This window comes from Daktulosphaira vitifoliae, unplaced genomic scaffold (genome assembly GCF_025091365.1).
Source record: "Daktulosphaira vitifoliae isolate Bord-2020 unplaced genomic scaffold, ASM2509136v1 Scaffold_4, whole genome shotgun sequence".
Classification (NCBI taxonomy): Eukaryota; Metazoa; Arthropoda; class Insecta; order Hemiptera; family Phylloxeridae; genus Daktulosphaira; species Daktulosphaira vitifoliae.
Window position 1 is genome coordinate 27,605,200 of NW_026099575.1, and position 17,441 is coordinate 27,622,640.

The following is a 17,441-nucleotide window of genomic DNA, read 5'->3' on the forward strand; positions in this document are numbered from 1 at the left end:
GAAAAAAATAAAATGAAGCGAGTAGTGCGAGTATGATTTATGTACAACACTGTTGTGTAGATTTTCTAATTTACATCCAATCCGCATGATAACACGTGTACACGATTCTCGACACGCTTATATTGGTGTACTTGTGGACCGATACTTGCACATTTTTTTGCAATTATTCTTTTTCCGTACAGTGACCTTGAAGCGTTTAAAATTTTATATCCCAACGACTGCAGTTTAATGTACGACCGCGGTAGAAGGGAAAACAGCAGGAAAAAATCCTTGACCGTCCGGGTCTACAAATGGCCAATGACGAATAGTGCAGTGTAATTATAATATAATCATTATGCGATTTCACAAACAGTATGCACATAAATCACTTAAGTATGAATTGCCAGTGTACTGACACTGATCGTTTCTCCTTCAAAGCACACGGCCGATAGATTGTTGTAGACTACACCCACTAGGTGTTTTTGTAAGGCAAGTCGAAAACAATGTACGAGAGAGGTAGGTACATCTTTTTATTTTTTATCAGAACCATAGGCGTGACCATGCTGACAGCTTAAGGTGCTCGTGTTGTAACAAAATTCGAACATGTGTCCATAGAGTTTACACGTGTAATAAACGCAATCAAAACAATAAAAATTGTCATACACAAATAATACTTGTACCTAACAAATTTACAACTTTGAAATTATTTATGTACTTGAACAAACGGGTCATTAGTTGAAAGTGTAAACGGGTGGCGTGTAAATGGACCTGTACATGGATTTTACATAGATAATTAGTTTTACAATTCAGTTAATAAAACGCTTTATTAACTCTGACGATTGAAAATGATCAAATGTAAAGCTAAACTATTTATAAGTAAAAAATAAAACATTTTTAGCAAATCAAAACCATTACTAATACGAGTCAATTATTTATGCAAAAGGAACTTTTCCAAAAGTATTCTGATTTCAACACTATTCAAAACCAAGCGTTAGTAAAGTACAAACAGAGAAAAAATATCGTTGAAAATAATTTGATTGACAATACACAGAAGTTTTAAAGGCAACAGACAGCAAAAGTATCTTATATTCGATAATGGCAACAACGTCCGAAAAACTATAGCCAATAATATTGTTTGGTTGTCATTTTAATTTTATCAAAATGTTATTTTGTTTTTGAGAGGAAATAAAAAAAAATGTGCACATGTTTTAAGTCTTCAAATAATTATTCATTTTCATAAAATTGAGAGTTTTTCAAAATAATAGTAATGTCTGTTCATACACGAGTCATTGATAGAATTTGGCGCTATCTATCCATTAATATTTGGTGGTCTAATTTAATATAATATGGTTCATTTTATATTTAAAAAAGAACTTTTAAAATAATCAATTATTGATATGTGATGATACTATGTAATTAATTTTCATTTCTAAATAAAATTAGTGAATTAATATAAAATTAAACAATTAGAGAAGCTCTGTTGTTAATTTATTCTATTCAAAATTATTAGAGCCAAAGATTTTATTTATTGTGTTTTTTTTTTAAATCCACACATTTATATTCTATAATATTTTTTATAACTCCATTCAAATTTAAATGTACGCTACTGGGTAAACATAACATCTTAATAATTTTTTTTACATCTATTATATATACATTACATATTTCAATGCATAATTGCTTTTTATTACTGAAACATTTGCTTTGAAAAACATAGTAAGTTATCAGGCATTAAATTTTAATGAGATAAATGTCTTGTAAATGTTTGGTTATGCTGATTTGTCTACTTTTCATATAGTAACACTATAGTAAAATTTAACTATTCGCACGCGATTACTAAGCGAAAGTACTACTAGTAGTTTTTTATAGTTATCATATATACAATATCAGGTTTTAAAGGACTTCACTGATGACTGATTATTAAAATTGAATAATTTTTGTTACATGTACATGAATGTGTAGAAAGTCAATAAAGTAACTGTTTGGCTGTGAGGAACTGTTGTTCTCCATTTATAATAAACGATACAAAATTTTATAATTTATACTCAATTTTTCGAGGCTAAATAAATAAAAAGATATTTACAAACAAATTATAATAAAAATGTATATTTTTTAAATAAGTCAGTTCCTTTCAAAAAAAACTAATTTTTTACCAACTATACCACTATATGATGTAGTCATAGTATTTTAAATACATTTTTTTATTTCGTCAAAAAACTGTAATAAATTTTTTAATGATTCGATTATTAATAAATCGTACTAATATTTTGCAATTAGTATTTAGCACAATAATAACAGTTCAGCATAAATTAAATAGAGCAACCAGCGTTTAAAAAGTAGTCAATAATTGTAATAATAATTGGGACCGAACGAAAATTAAGGATGTTTTAGGGATTTAATTGAATATACCTTAGATAACTAAAAATTCTAAGAGACGATTTCTACTAGAAGCAAAAGAAAAACAATAAAATAGATAAAGTGAAAAATCACTAACGACTTCCTCATCATGTAGATGGCAAAAATTAACCGAATTCAATTTCAAATTAAAATCAAAAGCTGACAAAAGGTTATGTCCAACTAATATTTCTTTCAATTTATCCATTTCCTAAATAGTTATGAAAGTGTTAGAAGGAAAAAGCTAAAAAATGTAGAAACTTACCGATTTTAAAAATTATTATTTTTTGGAGAGTTTCACCCATTTACGAAGAACGAGGTAAATGTTGGTTGGGTTTGAGGTTACTGTTTTTAACTAAATACGATTTGTGATCTTTTAAGGATGAAATAAATTGGCGCAATGATATTTAAAAAAAAAAGTAATAACATACACAAAAAATCAAAAAATTAACACATGATAATATTAATACCTTCTAAACTTCTCATTTAAGATAAAATAATAATACGTTCCCATTTAACTTTTAAAAGTTACCCCTAAAATCTACTGTTAGAAATATTTTTTTTTACAATAAACATTATATTTTCAATAATTTATAATAATAAATCAAATTTTAATATATTTACATTTTATGAAAAAATCATAATTTAACGAAATAATGGAGGGATGTTTACTTATTAAATCAAACTACATACAATTATTTAAGATATTAAGTATATTCCTTCTTTTTTTTTTTTGTAATAATGTTTTCCACGATAATAAATTACAATAGCAAAAAAATAATAATGATAACTAGTAATAAGTAAATTTGTCCTTCTAAAACACCAAGTATTAAATATTAAAACGTATACTACAATGTTAATAAAATATAAAAATAAATTTTATAGCTAAAATTAAAAATTTAAGTGAGGGTAAAAAATTTCAAAATAATCCGTATAAAGTACATAAGTTATTATTCACCATAAAATTATTAAAAGCCTAGTGAATAACTCGCCAAGTAACAGAACAGTTGCTTCATTCCGGTGGCCATAATAACGTACGTTGCGTGGCGATTGCATATGATTAACAGCCTAGTGTACGTGCAGAGAACGACGACGCAACGTATGGGACCCTGGTACACGATAGTATTAAATTAGTTGCGCACACCATTGTCTGCACCGCTATGAATGTTTCATCTACCGATTACTGTTAGTCGGTATCAAAGCAACGGTCACCGCGCCGTTCACTTTATTTGAAGTGCCGCCGTATTCACTACATCGCTAGTCACATGGGACCCTGGTACCGTATGAACATACCGCTTTCAAGTGTCATTCCAAGTGCCAATCGCACTTTCGCAGAATGCCACGTCCAATCAGCGATAGGGAAACGAAACCTTAACTTTTCATCTCTTCACGAGTATATCCACATAAAAATGGATATTATTTCTTATTTACCTTACACCTCATTGCAATTTTGAACGCATTTCAAAATGTTTGCATTTTACGTTAAAAATTATTTTTTTATTTACAATGGTGACGACAATTTCACTGGATAAGTTTAAAATACACCGCGTATTAATTCTAACTACAACTCATTTAGACAATCCATTTAGACACATTGTACATGTTGTATTAAATTCGGTAAGTTTGTAGCATATTCATTTTCAATTATTAAATTTTAACTTTATTTTGTGTTACTCAATTGAATGAAGTTCATAATTTTTGAATAAAAAACATAAAATAAATTTTAAAAATGAACTTGCTTTAATATTTTTCTAATTAATGATTATAATTTTATGATTTCAATTGTGGTTTTTAGAGAAAATATGCAGAATACATTTATTTTTTTATTTGAATATAGTCTATTTACAACAGAATGTATAGAAACGAAAATTTATATTTTAATGTATTTATATAAGTTCTACTATATGAACAATAACAATATGTCCAAGAAACGCTAATTTTATAATTAAAGCTTTTATTTTATCAAAAATGATTTAAAGTTCAGTAATTTTGGAATACATACAATAAAATGGGAAATAATTGTCAAATAAATAAATAAAATTATTACAATTTTATATAACAAAATTGTTATAATAATCGTACACTAATTTCTTTTAATTTAATATTTAAAAATCAACTTCTGGAGTATTTAATTTTATTAATAAAAAAAACCTTATCTCGAAATTGGTTTTTATTTTAGTGCATAGACTAAATTCTCTTAAATAACACTAACGAATCGAGGAGTTTTTTTGAACTTGACGTGTATTTAAATCGAATTTTACCCTAACTTTTAGATGAATAGTAATTTTTGAATCATGTTCAATATTCTAAATAATAACCTTTAAATAATTTAACTAATTTAAATAATTTAACTAAAACAAAATTCAAATTAAAGTAAATTTTTGATAAATAAAGTTAATCACGTACCACAAATAAAAATTAATAGTGTTATATTTGTAGTTTTAAGTTATTTAATAGTTTTGTTATAATTTATATTAATATTGATATTGTATATTTTTTATTTTTTAAACCAATATTACATATATAATGTACAATTACATTATATATGTAATATTATATAATAATAATCAATGGTAAGAAAAATATTTCTATATTCGTAGTTAGTACAAGCGGACATACATTGTGTGAGCAGTGACAGTTTATTCTTGTGCAAGAAGTTATTTGAATGCTCCATAAAAAATCCTACTTTTTTAAAAGTGACGAGTCGAAAAAAAAAAATAGTAACTCAATAAAATATCAAGGAATATTGCATTTTCCTAGCTGGAGCTTTCTGTGTCGGTTAGTGGGAGGCGAAGTAGTTCTTTATGAACCACCAAACATTTAAAATAATAACTGACACAAGATATATACAGTGCTCGAATTGAGGGGGTGCGCAGGGGGACGTAGCTCCTCTACTTTTTTTAAAATTTTTTTGCGCACCCCAACTACTTTTTTTTATTGGGACGGGAGGACGGTGGAAAATACCACCGTCCTTTTTTTTAAAAAAAAATATTAGTATGATAATGAAATATGATTTATTAATAAATACTAAATAAAGTAATAAGTAAAAAAAAAAAAAAAAGGTCTTCAAAATGCTAGGGACGCAGTTTTCAAATTGTTAAGTTGAGCTCCCCTACTTATTTTTGGCCAATTCGAGCACTGGATATATATAACGTACTACTTTCATGGCTTATATAGTAACAGACACAGAAACAAAATTTGACATTTGTTCATGTGCACATAAATAGATATGGCCATTGTAAAACTGAAATGTTTTACATAAGAGTCAATTCTCTCTTCTTCCCTCCCATAGAGTTTTCTGGAAGATGCCCCTGAGCGTTTTTAGTAAGCATGAAAAATGTTTGTATAGTTCATAACTTATTAAATACTTATCAAAATAAAAAAATACATCACAAATGAATTACGTATACGTACTTTGTTGTGCTAGTTTTTTATGGAATTATGTTTATTGTATTTACTATCATTATCAATTAGATAAATTAATAATTATAATTTATATATGAAATTATATAATCAGAGCCGTGCTAAAGGGAGTGTAACAGAGGCAAGTGCCCTAAAGACGCCGCACATTTGAGGGACGTCAAAAAATATGAACACGTTATTTTTTGCACAAGTGGCATTTTGTTTAAAAATATAATAAATTACGTGCATATCTGCAATGTTATGCTTAAAAAGAAATAACACTGTCATATTGGGCCAGTAAATAATGAAGAATAAATGTGTCCTATCCATTATTTTGTTATGTCACTTGATAAGCTTGTCGTTGTACCAGTGACTGACTATATACAGAATTTTTTTAATAGATCTTAATACTGGATGATAGTTTAAAATAATAATTCCCCAAAAATTGTTCGAAGATAATTGATAACAGATAAAATATTTTTTCGATTTTTTTTAAGTATATTATAAATTGATATTTAAGTATAATAATGTCGATTAAAATTTTTATCATTTTATTTCGATTTTGAATGTAGATTAAAATTTTTTTCGATTAGCATTTCAATTTTTATAAGTGTTATCGATAATATCATAATTTCAAGTCCTGTTTTAAATAACTGAAAATTTCAAGTTTATTCAAAATGTGACATTGTAACATATTAACATAATTTTGGTTCAGACAAATGTCTAGTTAATATTATTCCATTTCGTTATTTCGAGTTCTGCCCAAAAAACTTAATACAAATACATAAGTAAAATTGAAAAAATGTTTTTTATTCTTTCTAGTTATTTATGATTTACTAACTTTCTACAAGGCAAGTACAGAATATGAATTACGCTCCCTTTGGGTTCGAGCAAGTATTGTTTGAAATTTAATTACAAGTCAGCATGGGCTTTTGCATTGGCAGCCTGTGAGTTAATTAACGTGGTGGGAGTGTTGCTTTGTTGGGCTTTGCATAATTTCCGGCTTATTTCGCATTATATTGTATTATATTGTTCTGTTGTTATTATACAGAGTTATGAATCGAAAAAAAAATTACACGAGGCGTAATAGGACAAACTTTAATTTATCCATCCCGAAGTTGAACGGCTCATGAATATACAACAAGAGGTACGGTTTATATTTGTGTATGCTTTGCAAGTCCGTACCATATATATTCGCGGGGTGGTAACCTTTGATCGGTTGGGCGCAATAACCTTTTTAACGACGTCCCGGCCAACCAGCGACCGAAATGGGTCCGGTCACCCTTTTTATGGCATTTGCACACCCCGCGGTCACAGTCGCCACCCTAAGAGCACTGCTGTTGTACTAGGGTGTGGTGGTAGCATTCATTTGCTATTGTCTGCACACAAGGGGGATCGCTGATATAGCGCAAGAAGAATAATTGAATTGCAAGACAGCTACGAAACTGATATCAGCACATAAAATTATAAATAGCAGAAAGTTAATTGAGTAAACATGATTTAATTAAAAGGCTCGATTATTAAAATACGCGAAATCTTTAATCGAAATCAACTTATGTATTAGAAAGTTTTTAGAATTACATACAACACGTCATATAGAAATGAATTATTATTATTATTATTTTATTTTTACCACGTGTAATACAACAATTTTAATCGAGTACATCTTTATTAAAATAATAGCCATTTGTCTCAATACAACTAAGAATATTAGCGAAATTCTCAAATCAAACCTATCTGCCTTTAAGTAAGACTATATCACGTTGTTAAATAGATTATTTTTATGGGCAATATGAATTTCAACAATAATCGCTTATTATTTTAATCTATTAAAAAATAAACGAAAATGAACAAATGAACATTAAAGAAACTTCATTTTTTTTAAATATATTTATATATTATTAACAACTTATTTTACTTAAATTTTCCACAGAAAATTTTAGAAAAAGTGTTTGAAGTAAAAAGAAATTGCTTTATTTTTTAAAAGTTAAGAAAAAGTAAGAATGTATTTACCTTTTATTTTTATTATACAATAATTTTAGAAGGACAGAAAAATTAATACATAGTTTAAGTTTCAATTAAAAAGTATATAATTTTTATTTTTTAGTATTAGTTAGAAACTTATTTTAATTTTGAAGTATTAAATAAAAAATTTAAATTATTACAAGGTGTATAAACTCAAAAATAGAAATAAATTTTAAATAGCTTTACCCTCATAGAACTCATAGACAAGTATAAATTTTATAATTGCTTAACAATCTTAAAGTTTTCTTTTCTCCACAAAGATCTTACACTCTATATATTAATTGAATAAGATTTTTATTTGAATATAATAATTTTTCTAACTTGTTTTTGAAACAAATACAAAAGTAAAAAGATAATTATAGTTTACTAAATAGAGTGTTTAAAGATTTTGTGATGAGTTCATGAATTTCAATTTTCAATTAATTTAATCGTCAAACAAGTCGTGATTTGTGGTAGGCAGGGTAGATGTGAAATTTACGGACGTTGTTGTATTTGACCTTCAAAAAATGGCCCCGACCTTTTATTTAACAATCGAAACAATTGACCTCAAAAAAAAAATTTATAGGCATCCTCAATATCTATTCGTAACCATTTAAATATTAAAATAAAATCCACGACTTTAGGTGTAATATTCTTTTACTTAATTTTAACTTCTATATTTATATGACTACTTTGGTATCGAGATTATTTTATGGAACTGTCCAAACGGAAAAAAATATCGAAGTTGATCTTCTAACTACTGAAAGTGTTGTTAAAATTATATTACATTATCAATTCAATAGTGTGCTATTTTAACTCGTATAAGAATATTATAATCAGGCCTAAAGATTTTATAAATTTATAAAATAATTTCTAATTAATATACACTGTTTAATTTCAAGAAAAACTAACATAAATATTTACTTATCATTGATGTACTCAGTAGACTAAATTAATTTTTATTGTATCGAGTCCTGATTATAATAAATATAAAGCTTTTACTATATTAGGTCTTTAAAATGTAATTTCAATTTATCATCATTAATTTAAGTTGAATCAACAAATAAAATACATCACTATAATTAATACATTCTTAGTGATGACTTTTAGATTTAGAAAGAAAAATAAATATTATAAATCATGACAACAAAACCCAACATTGACATAGTATTATTACATTTAGAAATTAGTCATATTAAATTACTTTTAGATACCTTGCGTTTAATATAAATACATAAATTTTTCATTAGTAAGCTCAAGTTTATTATTTATATTTCTTGCAGTTGTCTTAACAAAACGTGTGACACACAAAATGAAAACCTTTCGTTAACAAGACTGGTGTACGGCTGTATAGAAGACAGACGCAGACATGAACACATTCCAAGGTATTCTTATACGAGTACAGGAGTGTGCATACAGTGTTATACATCTATTACAGAATTTCGGTGAGGTAGGGAGTAATAGTACTGGCGGTGTGATCATTGCATAAATCAACGGTTTTGATGGGCATCGGTCCAACCGGGGTAGTGTTTGAGGCGGCGGCAAGGGTGCGTGCGCATAGGCAATGCACACGATGTATGACGGACCCGTACGGCGAGTAGGAGCACTAAAAAGCCACTGTCGTTGCCGTCCACGTTTTACAACCGTTTCTCCTATGAGCTACCTTCGTCCCCTATACATTTATACGGTTCGTAGATGTAGGGAGGGCGGCAATGGCATAATAGCGTAATGTAGTGTATGCGGCACCTATGTAGCACGTTGACGGAAGGAGCCGGAGGGAAAAATAGAGAGCTGGGAATGAAAATAAAAAAAGGGGGTTGCCGTGAGGGGGTCGTAAAAAGGCCCCCGACGTTTTGGATTTTACGATTGCCCCGCGTGTAATGCATTTGTGTGAATGTACGACGGTGATCGTTATACGCGCGCGTGTATATGTGCTCATAGCGGATATGGAGAGAAGAGAAACGGCCGCGTCTTATACAACACCCCCTTTGAGTTTTTGCGCCCCTTCTTACCGGCGACGGGTTCGTGGTGTGCGCGTTTTTGCCGGCTGCCGTCGTCGTCACCGCCGCTACTCGGTTTCGCACCCCGGACGCGCGTGGACGGACGCCTGCAACCCTTCAGACGATTCGCTGTCGACAACAGAAACTCATCTCAAGCTGCTTCGGGTATACAATTACCACCACACCAGAATACAGGTGAGTAATACAAATTATTATTGTGTTAAGTTTAGAGTGTAGCTGTTCTATTATCGTAACGGTTAGACGTCGTGGTACAAAAACGGAATCACTCGATACTTACCAACACCATCTTGTACTAGAAATATCACTAATAGGTTCTCTCAACCGCTCCGCGACAGTATTGATATTTTGATTAGTATATTTTTTGTTAGGTTGTTTTTTATCATAATTTGTTATGCGCATAGCCTCCCACATTCACTTCCTCCTTCATTCCACCTCTTAAAACAATATCTCCGCCTTCTACTGGTAACCATCATAACCGTTCTCTTCTCTCTAAATAATTTTTCAATTTCCTTCGCTTGTTTGAGAAATAACCGGTTCTTTACAAATAATTATGTATCTCGTTTACACAAATCAGTTAACTTAAATATCACGACAAAATTACTGATTACTTTAAAGCAAAAAAATATAACAAAAAAGTAAATGTTTATAATTCACAGTATTATGTATACTTATAAACGTGTAGTCAATTTTATAAAAGTCCACTTGATTTACACAACATATTTTACAATATAATTTAACTGCTACATATGTGTTAACTAAAATGTAATAGTGCAAAACTGTCAGCACCAATAAAAATATTAAAATATACGTTATTACTATATTTTATGTTGTAGTGTTACAAATTTGAATATACATTAAAGTTCTCATGTTATGCTACACGCAAACTTTCGTTTGAAATGTGCATTACAGTATTTTGCAACAGATTGCTAAAAAAAAGAACGCGTTATTTAATTTAATCTTTATTTTTTAAGTAAAATATATTTAACTTAGTAAATTTTTCTTGACTAAGCGATTCTTAGGTACAATAATACACTGAGTCTAGAAATAAACTTAGTATAAACTAGTTTTAACTGCTCTAATTAGAACAATCAATACTAAATTTTCAACACTTGAGTATCTATGAAAAATATTAAATTACTTTTTAAATATATTCAAATAGATAATATTTAGATAAATAATAACGTCTAAGTCACAAGACATCAATTTGTATATTATCATAGTTAATATATTTTAAATAAACTATTCTATAATACCTAATTATTAAATTATTTATTATACTGAACTCTATTTTACTTATAGTGGAAATCAAATAATAAACAATTTAATATCAATAATTCATTATTTTAGTGAATTAACTGAGTACACTTTAACGTCAAATTACTATTAAGATTTTTTTAATATACTAAATCTGATATAAAAAAACTATAATAGGGTCTTTACGAAAAAAACAATCAATATTAAACTTATGCATTTAGAAGAAAAAAACTTCATGTTTAATTCCTAATATGATCCAGGTAAATATTTTGTTTTTTCTTTTTAAATAAAGATTTTCTGTGATTTTTTAACAATCAAATAGTTTTAAAATAACTAGGTCATGAAGGTTCACTGAAAATGTATAGAATGTTATTTTTTTCTATAATTATAAGGTCATTTAACATACACTTGGTACAATACATATTTTAAGAAACAAAAAAAATATTGTGTTTATGCTAAACTCTACTGACCCTCGTAATGCGCGTGACCCATGAGGGTTATATTAAGCGGTTCTTTTGGTATCATCAATATGGAGGACACGTACGACCACATATATGCAAAAAAAAAATTACATGAAAAAATCATTGTTCAGAATTTATGGCATTTCTTGTCACAACTGTGAACTGACCTAGATTTCATTTACTACTATAATAAATGTTTTGGGTTTTCACGCAACCCCTTTCAAAAAAAGAGAATGTTAGACTTATTATAATTATAAAATTGTTAATATTAACAAAAATAAGCTTAAAGAGAGAAATATTGAATAATAAATAGGTTACCCTTCAAATAAAATAAATTATATAAAACGTTACATTGATTTTTAAAATTGTGCAAAAGCGCTTAGCTGTAATTATTGTGAGTACAATTATTTTATTCATCCATCTGCCAAATTGATAGGTTAAAAAAGAAGTATAGTTTACTATTATATTTGTCTTAACGTACGAAACGTAATAATTTTTAAAAATTAAAGTAGGTACACACTACAAAAAAGGAGAGAAACTTAATTTTTTCCTACAAAAATTGTTACATCACATCAAGTTCATCGGGAATCCCCATATTTAACAGTTAACAGTAATCTATCAAAATGGTCATCTTGTTAATTTAAAACTACAGAGCATACATTAAATCTCCTATTTATAACACAGTAAGAAGTTTAAAAACCAATCAAAAATTGAATGCAGGTTACTTACTTTAAGTACAGGATAATAATTTTTGATGATTTAAAGAACGAAACACTTTATTAACAATTAATACATATTTCGTTGAAAATGATTCAATTGTTTTTTTAAATAACTAAAGAAAAAGAAAAATATCATTATTGAATTGTAATTCACTATTTTGTAAATGTTCAATAAATTATCAAAAAATAAATCCAAATGATTGATTTAAGTAATATTCACATTCTAGATATCAAAAAATGTAATAAATATAGTAGTAAAATTAAAGTTTTAATGTCAAATGTAAACGCTATTATGTTCTAAACTTATTTGATGTTAACAGATTTACCATCCCAACGACTCATTTACTGGCACTATGATTATTATTCGGGGAATTCAATCACAATCCGGTTCCTAGTAATTACCAAACATATTAATGTGAAATATTTTATGGGCTCGATTAGAAAAATTATCCGAAACCTCAATAGTTACACTTTGGACTACCGTCGTCGCGTGCATAATGGTCGTTGTTCGTGAATTTTTCACCTATAGTGACGTTTAAATTAAAATAATTATAATTATTTTATGGAAAATTCAAGTCGATACATTTTTTAAAATATAAGTGCTCGTTCTTTGGTCCACACGAATCTACCGGAACTATGTTCAAAATACGGTATGTAAATTTAAAATGTTCAGTAGTTATATAAGTAAAATGACGCAATTCTTTAATAAGGTAAATCATTTATCATTATAAAAAACGTTCATTTTAAGATTTTTCGATGACTGTAGGTAAATTTGAAGAAATGATAATTTAATCTTTCAATTTTAAATATCATAGTATAATAATTCTATTTAATTGTATTATTTTGCAAACTTTTGAAATATACTTACAACATGTTGAATGAGATATTGTTAAACCTTTCATTATTTCTCTTAAAAATAGTTATTTGTTACAAGTCATGTCAATTGGGTAAATTTTAAATCTCATGAGCTTTATAAACATTGATGGCTGTTTTTATCGGTGTCGTAATTCACTCATGATGTTGTTTAATTAACATTCTTAATTATTCTTCATTTCGCAGACTTAACTTATGTACTTTTGTTATTATTGTTACTAGTGGATGACAAGTTTATTAAAAATACATTCTTATGGGTTGATTTTTCTAAAAATTAACTAATCAACTGTTTAGCTATACTGTTTATTAACTTTAGACAACTTAAAACTGTATTTTATAATGTTACTATTTTCACAGTTGGAATAATTTATATTTTTCTTGGTGTATGTTTATGATTTGTCATAATTACTTAATAATATCAAAAAAGAGATTATCTTTTTGATTGTTATTATTGAATTTAGTTTAATTCATACTATTTATTTATGTTTTTACTTAATTTGATTGAAAATATTACCTTCTTAGCAAGTATCATTTTAGAGTTGTTGTAAGTCTACAATTAAGAAAATATTACTTCTTATTAATTACTCTCAGTAAGTTTGGTAGCTATATCTTAAAATATTGGTGCCCAGAGCTGCCTTACGCCAAGATATTTCTTTTAAATTACCTCTTACATTTTTTACTTTGTACTGCAAAATTTTGTATTTAAGTACTTGTGGTGAAATTATGGAATATAGTATTATTAATTAATTATTAAGAACTATCGATTTGCACAATTACTACATGTATAAAATATTATCGACATATTATTTACTCGTTCATATATTAGTAAGATGTTCATATTTGGCCTGTATTTTTTCAAATATAGACAATTAAAAAAAAAGGGTTGTTCCGGTAATCAGTTGCAAGTAATTACTAAATTATTTAGTTATAAAAATTTTTATTTAAAATTTAAGTTGACTAATTCTTTTTTACATTGAATTTTTTAAATATTAGTACACAGGAGCGAATTGGCTCACTAAATCGGGGCTGTTCTTATGTGGGTGTGTCATATCTCCCACTAAGCAAAATTTATAGCCAATAAACAAATTTTTAAAATAAGGTGGCTTAATAAAAAAAACAACAATGGTTCAAAAATTTAGCTACGGATTTTTTTACCGTTTTGCTGGGGGAATTTATGTTGAAGGGAAAAAATAGAAGTGAGCTGGATCAAAATAATTGTAGACCATGCGTTTATGTTAAAAATGTTATCCGACTTTTTCAAATCAATTATTGAATACCACGAGTATAACGTAAAAATTCAATATTTAATACAATTAAAACTATTTTATTTTTTTAAAAACATATTTTTAGTTATATTTTTATATATGATAAAGATATAAAAATATATAATTTTAAAACTACATTATATTATGTTGGCATTCTAGATAAATTATGAATAATTAGTATAAAAAGGTCGTATGAGCAAAACAAGTTTTTATTTTCAGCGCAGTATTTTTGAGTGGACATATTTTTTCATCGAACATTATTTTAATTCTTCTCAGTGATTAATATTATTTATCTTTATTAAATAAGTATTTTCATATAACTTAATTTTTTAATTTAATAATCGTTTTTTCTGGAGATTTATCCTCCCTTCCCCAAATCATTGTATTTATTCAAACTTAAAATATTCAAAATATTAGCTTGCTACCTAAGTAGTTTTAAAATACTTTGCATTAATAAATAAAACGGGTATATAGACTTCCCCATTCTTAATCTTTATGAACGTGTATGATTCTTTTTATGAGAAACCTGTTTCAAAATAAGAGTATATAATATTATATACACACAAGAGATTTAGAGTAAATTAAATGGAATATGCATAAACTTAATCCATGGATACAAAAGTGTAATTGTTTGGTTCCATACTTTAAATATATTTTCCAATGGACCCGTCGAAGAATGCTAACAATCCGGTTTTATACACCTGTATGTCAAAAAGCACTCATTGGTCCATATCGGTCTACGGTTACTTTGATAATAAAATGTTATGCTTGCATTGTGTTTATCCGAAGAATTGGACTTAAGAATGTAATGTGATGATTGAATTCGACGTTGGTCCTATAAATATCCGTAAAAGATAAAATGATATTTATAATACATTATGGGTCTTGTGTTATTTACAGCTTGCCTTCGAAAAGATTTTATGAAGGGATACTCACAACATTCGCATATTTGTTGGGTATCATTGTTTTAATTCATTCTAATAAATGTGGATGTATAGGGTCTTTTGTATTCATTATAAGTTGATTATTTTTGATTTATCAATCGACAGAATGCTTTCGTTATTTATAATTAGAACTTATAAATATATATTTGTATAACACGTTTTTCATTATATATATAATTATGTCAACTTCAAGTTATAAACCTAATTATGGATATATAATGCCATTTATAGTTATATTTATCGTTGCTGCTAAGTAAGATTCATTTAAGTACTGTCATCAAGAAAAAAATTAGTTTAGTACTTATGAGATGATTTAATATTTTAGTAGAGCAGTTAAATATTATAATGTACTAGTGTGATGATATAATTTACTACATTATGATGAATCAGATGTTCCAATTATATTTTTTTATACTAATTGTTTAATGTTTATAAACTATTTATATGAATTAAACTACAAGAAAAAGTCGTTAAAGCCGCAGATATTTTTTATGAGTTTATAACATAACATTAAGTGTATAAAGCTACTAGTTATACAACAATTTGCAAATTATAAGTTGCAAATAATTATAATTATGTATTACTTTTATAATATTGGTAAAACGTCTTGTTTGTAATTACACAGAAAGCATATATAGAATTGTCATATAGGTCATTGCTTATAACTTTTGATACAATTATCATTTTATTTTATATTTTTTAATAACTTTTGCCTTTTTAAACTATGTTTAAAGCGTATTTACTATTATTTATCTCTATTAAGCAAAAAATATATATTATTTTTTTAATTATTTCAATATTTCAATATATCCAGTTTTTAGTTGTCTTTTTAAAAAAAAATTAGTTTGATGATAATATTAGGACTATTCCTTATCACGGTACAAGTTTTTTAATACATAGAGTAGGTATGAAACACTGGCGGAGTGTGAAAGTTATAACACTTTTTGTATATTTGTATAAATGAAGAGTGAATGTGTCAAACGTTCTATGTGCCAAAAAATTGAAAAATTGTTTTATTTCTGATTTATGTTCTATGAGCCAAAGGTCGCAATCTTGTATGTGTTTCAAGTGTCAATTAAATTTTTTACTTGTACAAAATTGCGTTCATAGATTGTATTTGTTCTGTGAGACATGCCCTTTGTTACCTGTACGTTCTAAGTGCCTTGGGCGAATATAATAGTTTGACGATTACAATATTATAATATAGTTCGTTATATTTCAAAATAACTAATACTGGTGTTGTTGTATTCGTTAAGTTTTCTTTTTCATTTGTTTAATTGTGTTATTATGGATACTGAAAGTATACATATTTTACGAAGTGGTAAAAAAAGAATTAGTGGAAAATCGTATGCGACCAGGAAAAGCAATAATACAATTCAGGAAAGCGTCAACTTAGTTGTTATAACTTTGGAATACATCTCGGTGACAGCAATACAGCCTTTATGTATATGTGGGATGAAAGTATTGCTTCTCGTGGAAGCTCAGAAATCGCTTCTTGTCTTTTTCAAGTTATTAACAAAAACGAAAATACGATAAATCGCAAAAAACTAATTATATGGTCAGACAACTGTGCTGGCCAAAATAAAAATAAAACGTTAGTAGTTTTGATGTTATATTTAATAAATATGGGGATATTTGATGAGATTATACAAAAATTTTTGATAAGTGGCCACTCTCTCTTGGCTTGTGATCGTGATTTCGCTATTATCGAAAAGAGACGTAGAGTTTTTCAAAATTTCACTCCTTCTGATTTACAAGAAATGGTTAGAGCAGCGAAGTTGATAAATCCATTTCGAGTTATTCCGATGGATGAAAACAACTTTTTTTCATTTAAAGACATTGCTAACAATTTTTTTAACCAAGTTTCCAATGTTCGATGATTAAAGTTTCATTTTTAACTCCCAAAAAAATCTATTATAAAAAAACATTTTCAGATGAAGAACTTTGGAAAGATTTTAACGTTTTTAAAAGAAATGCTACTATAGACCAACTTAAAAATCAGACATTTATACCTATACCGAAACCCACATTGTCGTCAGAGAAGAAAAAAGATTTGTTGGCCATGATTCCTTTTTTATCTGATAAGCACAGAAACTTCTATAAAAATATAACGTCATGAATTAAT

At 27.5% G+C, this 17,441-nt stretch overlaps 1 long non-coding RNA gene across 1 annotated transcript in view; it reads left to right on the forward strand.

Annotated features, from left to right (window-relative positions):
- Positions 1–3,615: 3,615 nt before the first annotated feature.
- The window catches only part of LOC126905119 (uncharacterized), a 125,702-nt gene continuing 111,876 nt past the window's right edge, over positions 3,616–17,441 (forward strand). Inside the window, exons 1-2 of the long non-coding RNA XR_007703876.1 lie at positions 3,616–3,990; positions 9,063–9,974. This is a non-coding gene — a long non-coding RNA (uncharacterized LOC126905119). The remainder of the gene's footprint in view (positions 3,991–9,062; positions 9,975–17,441) is intronic.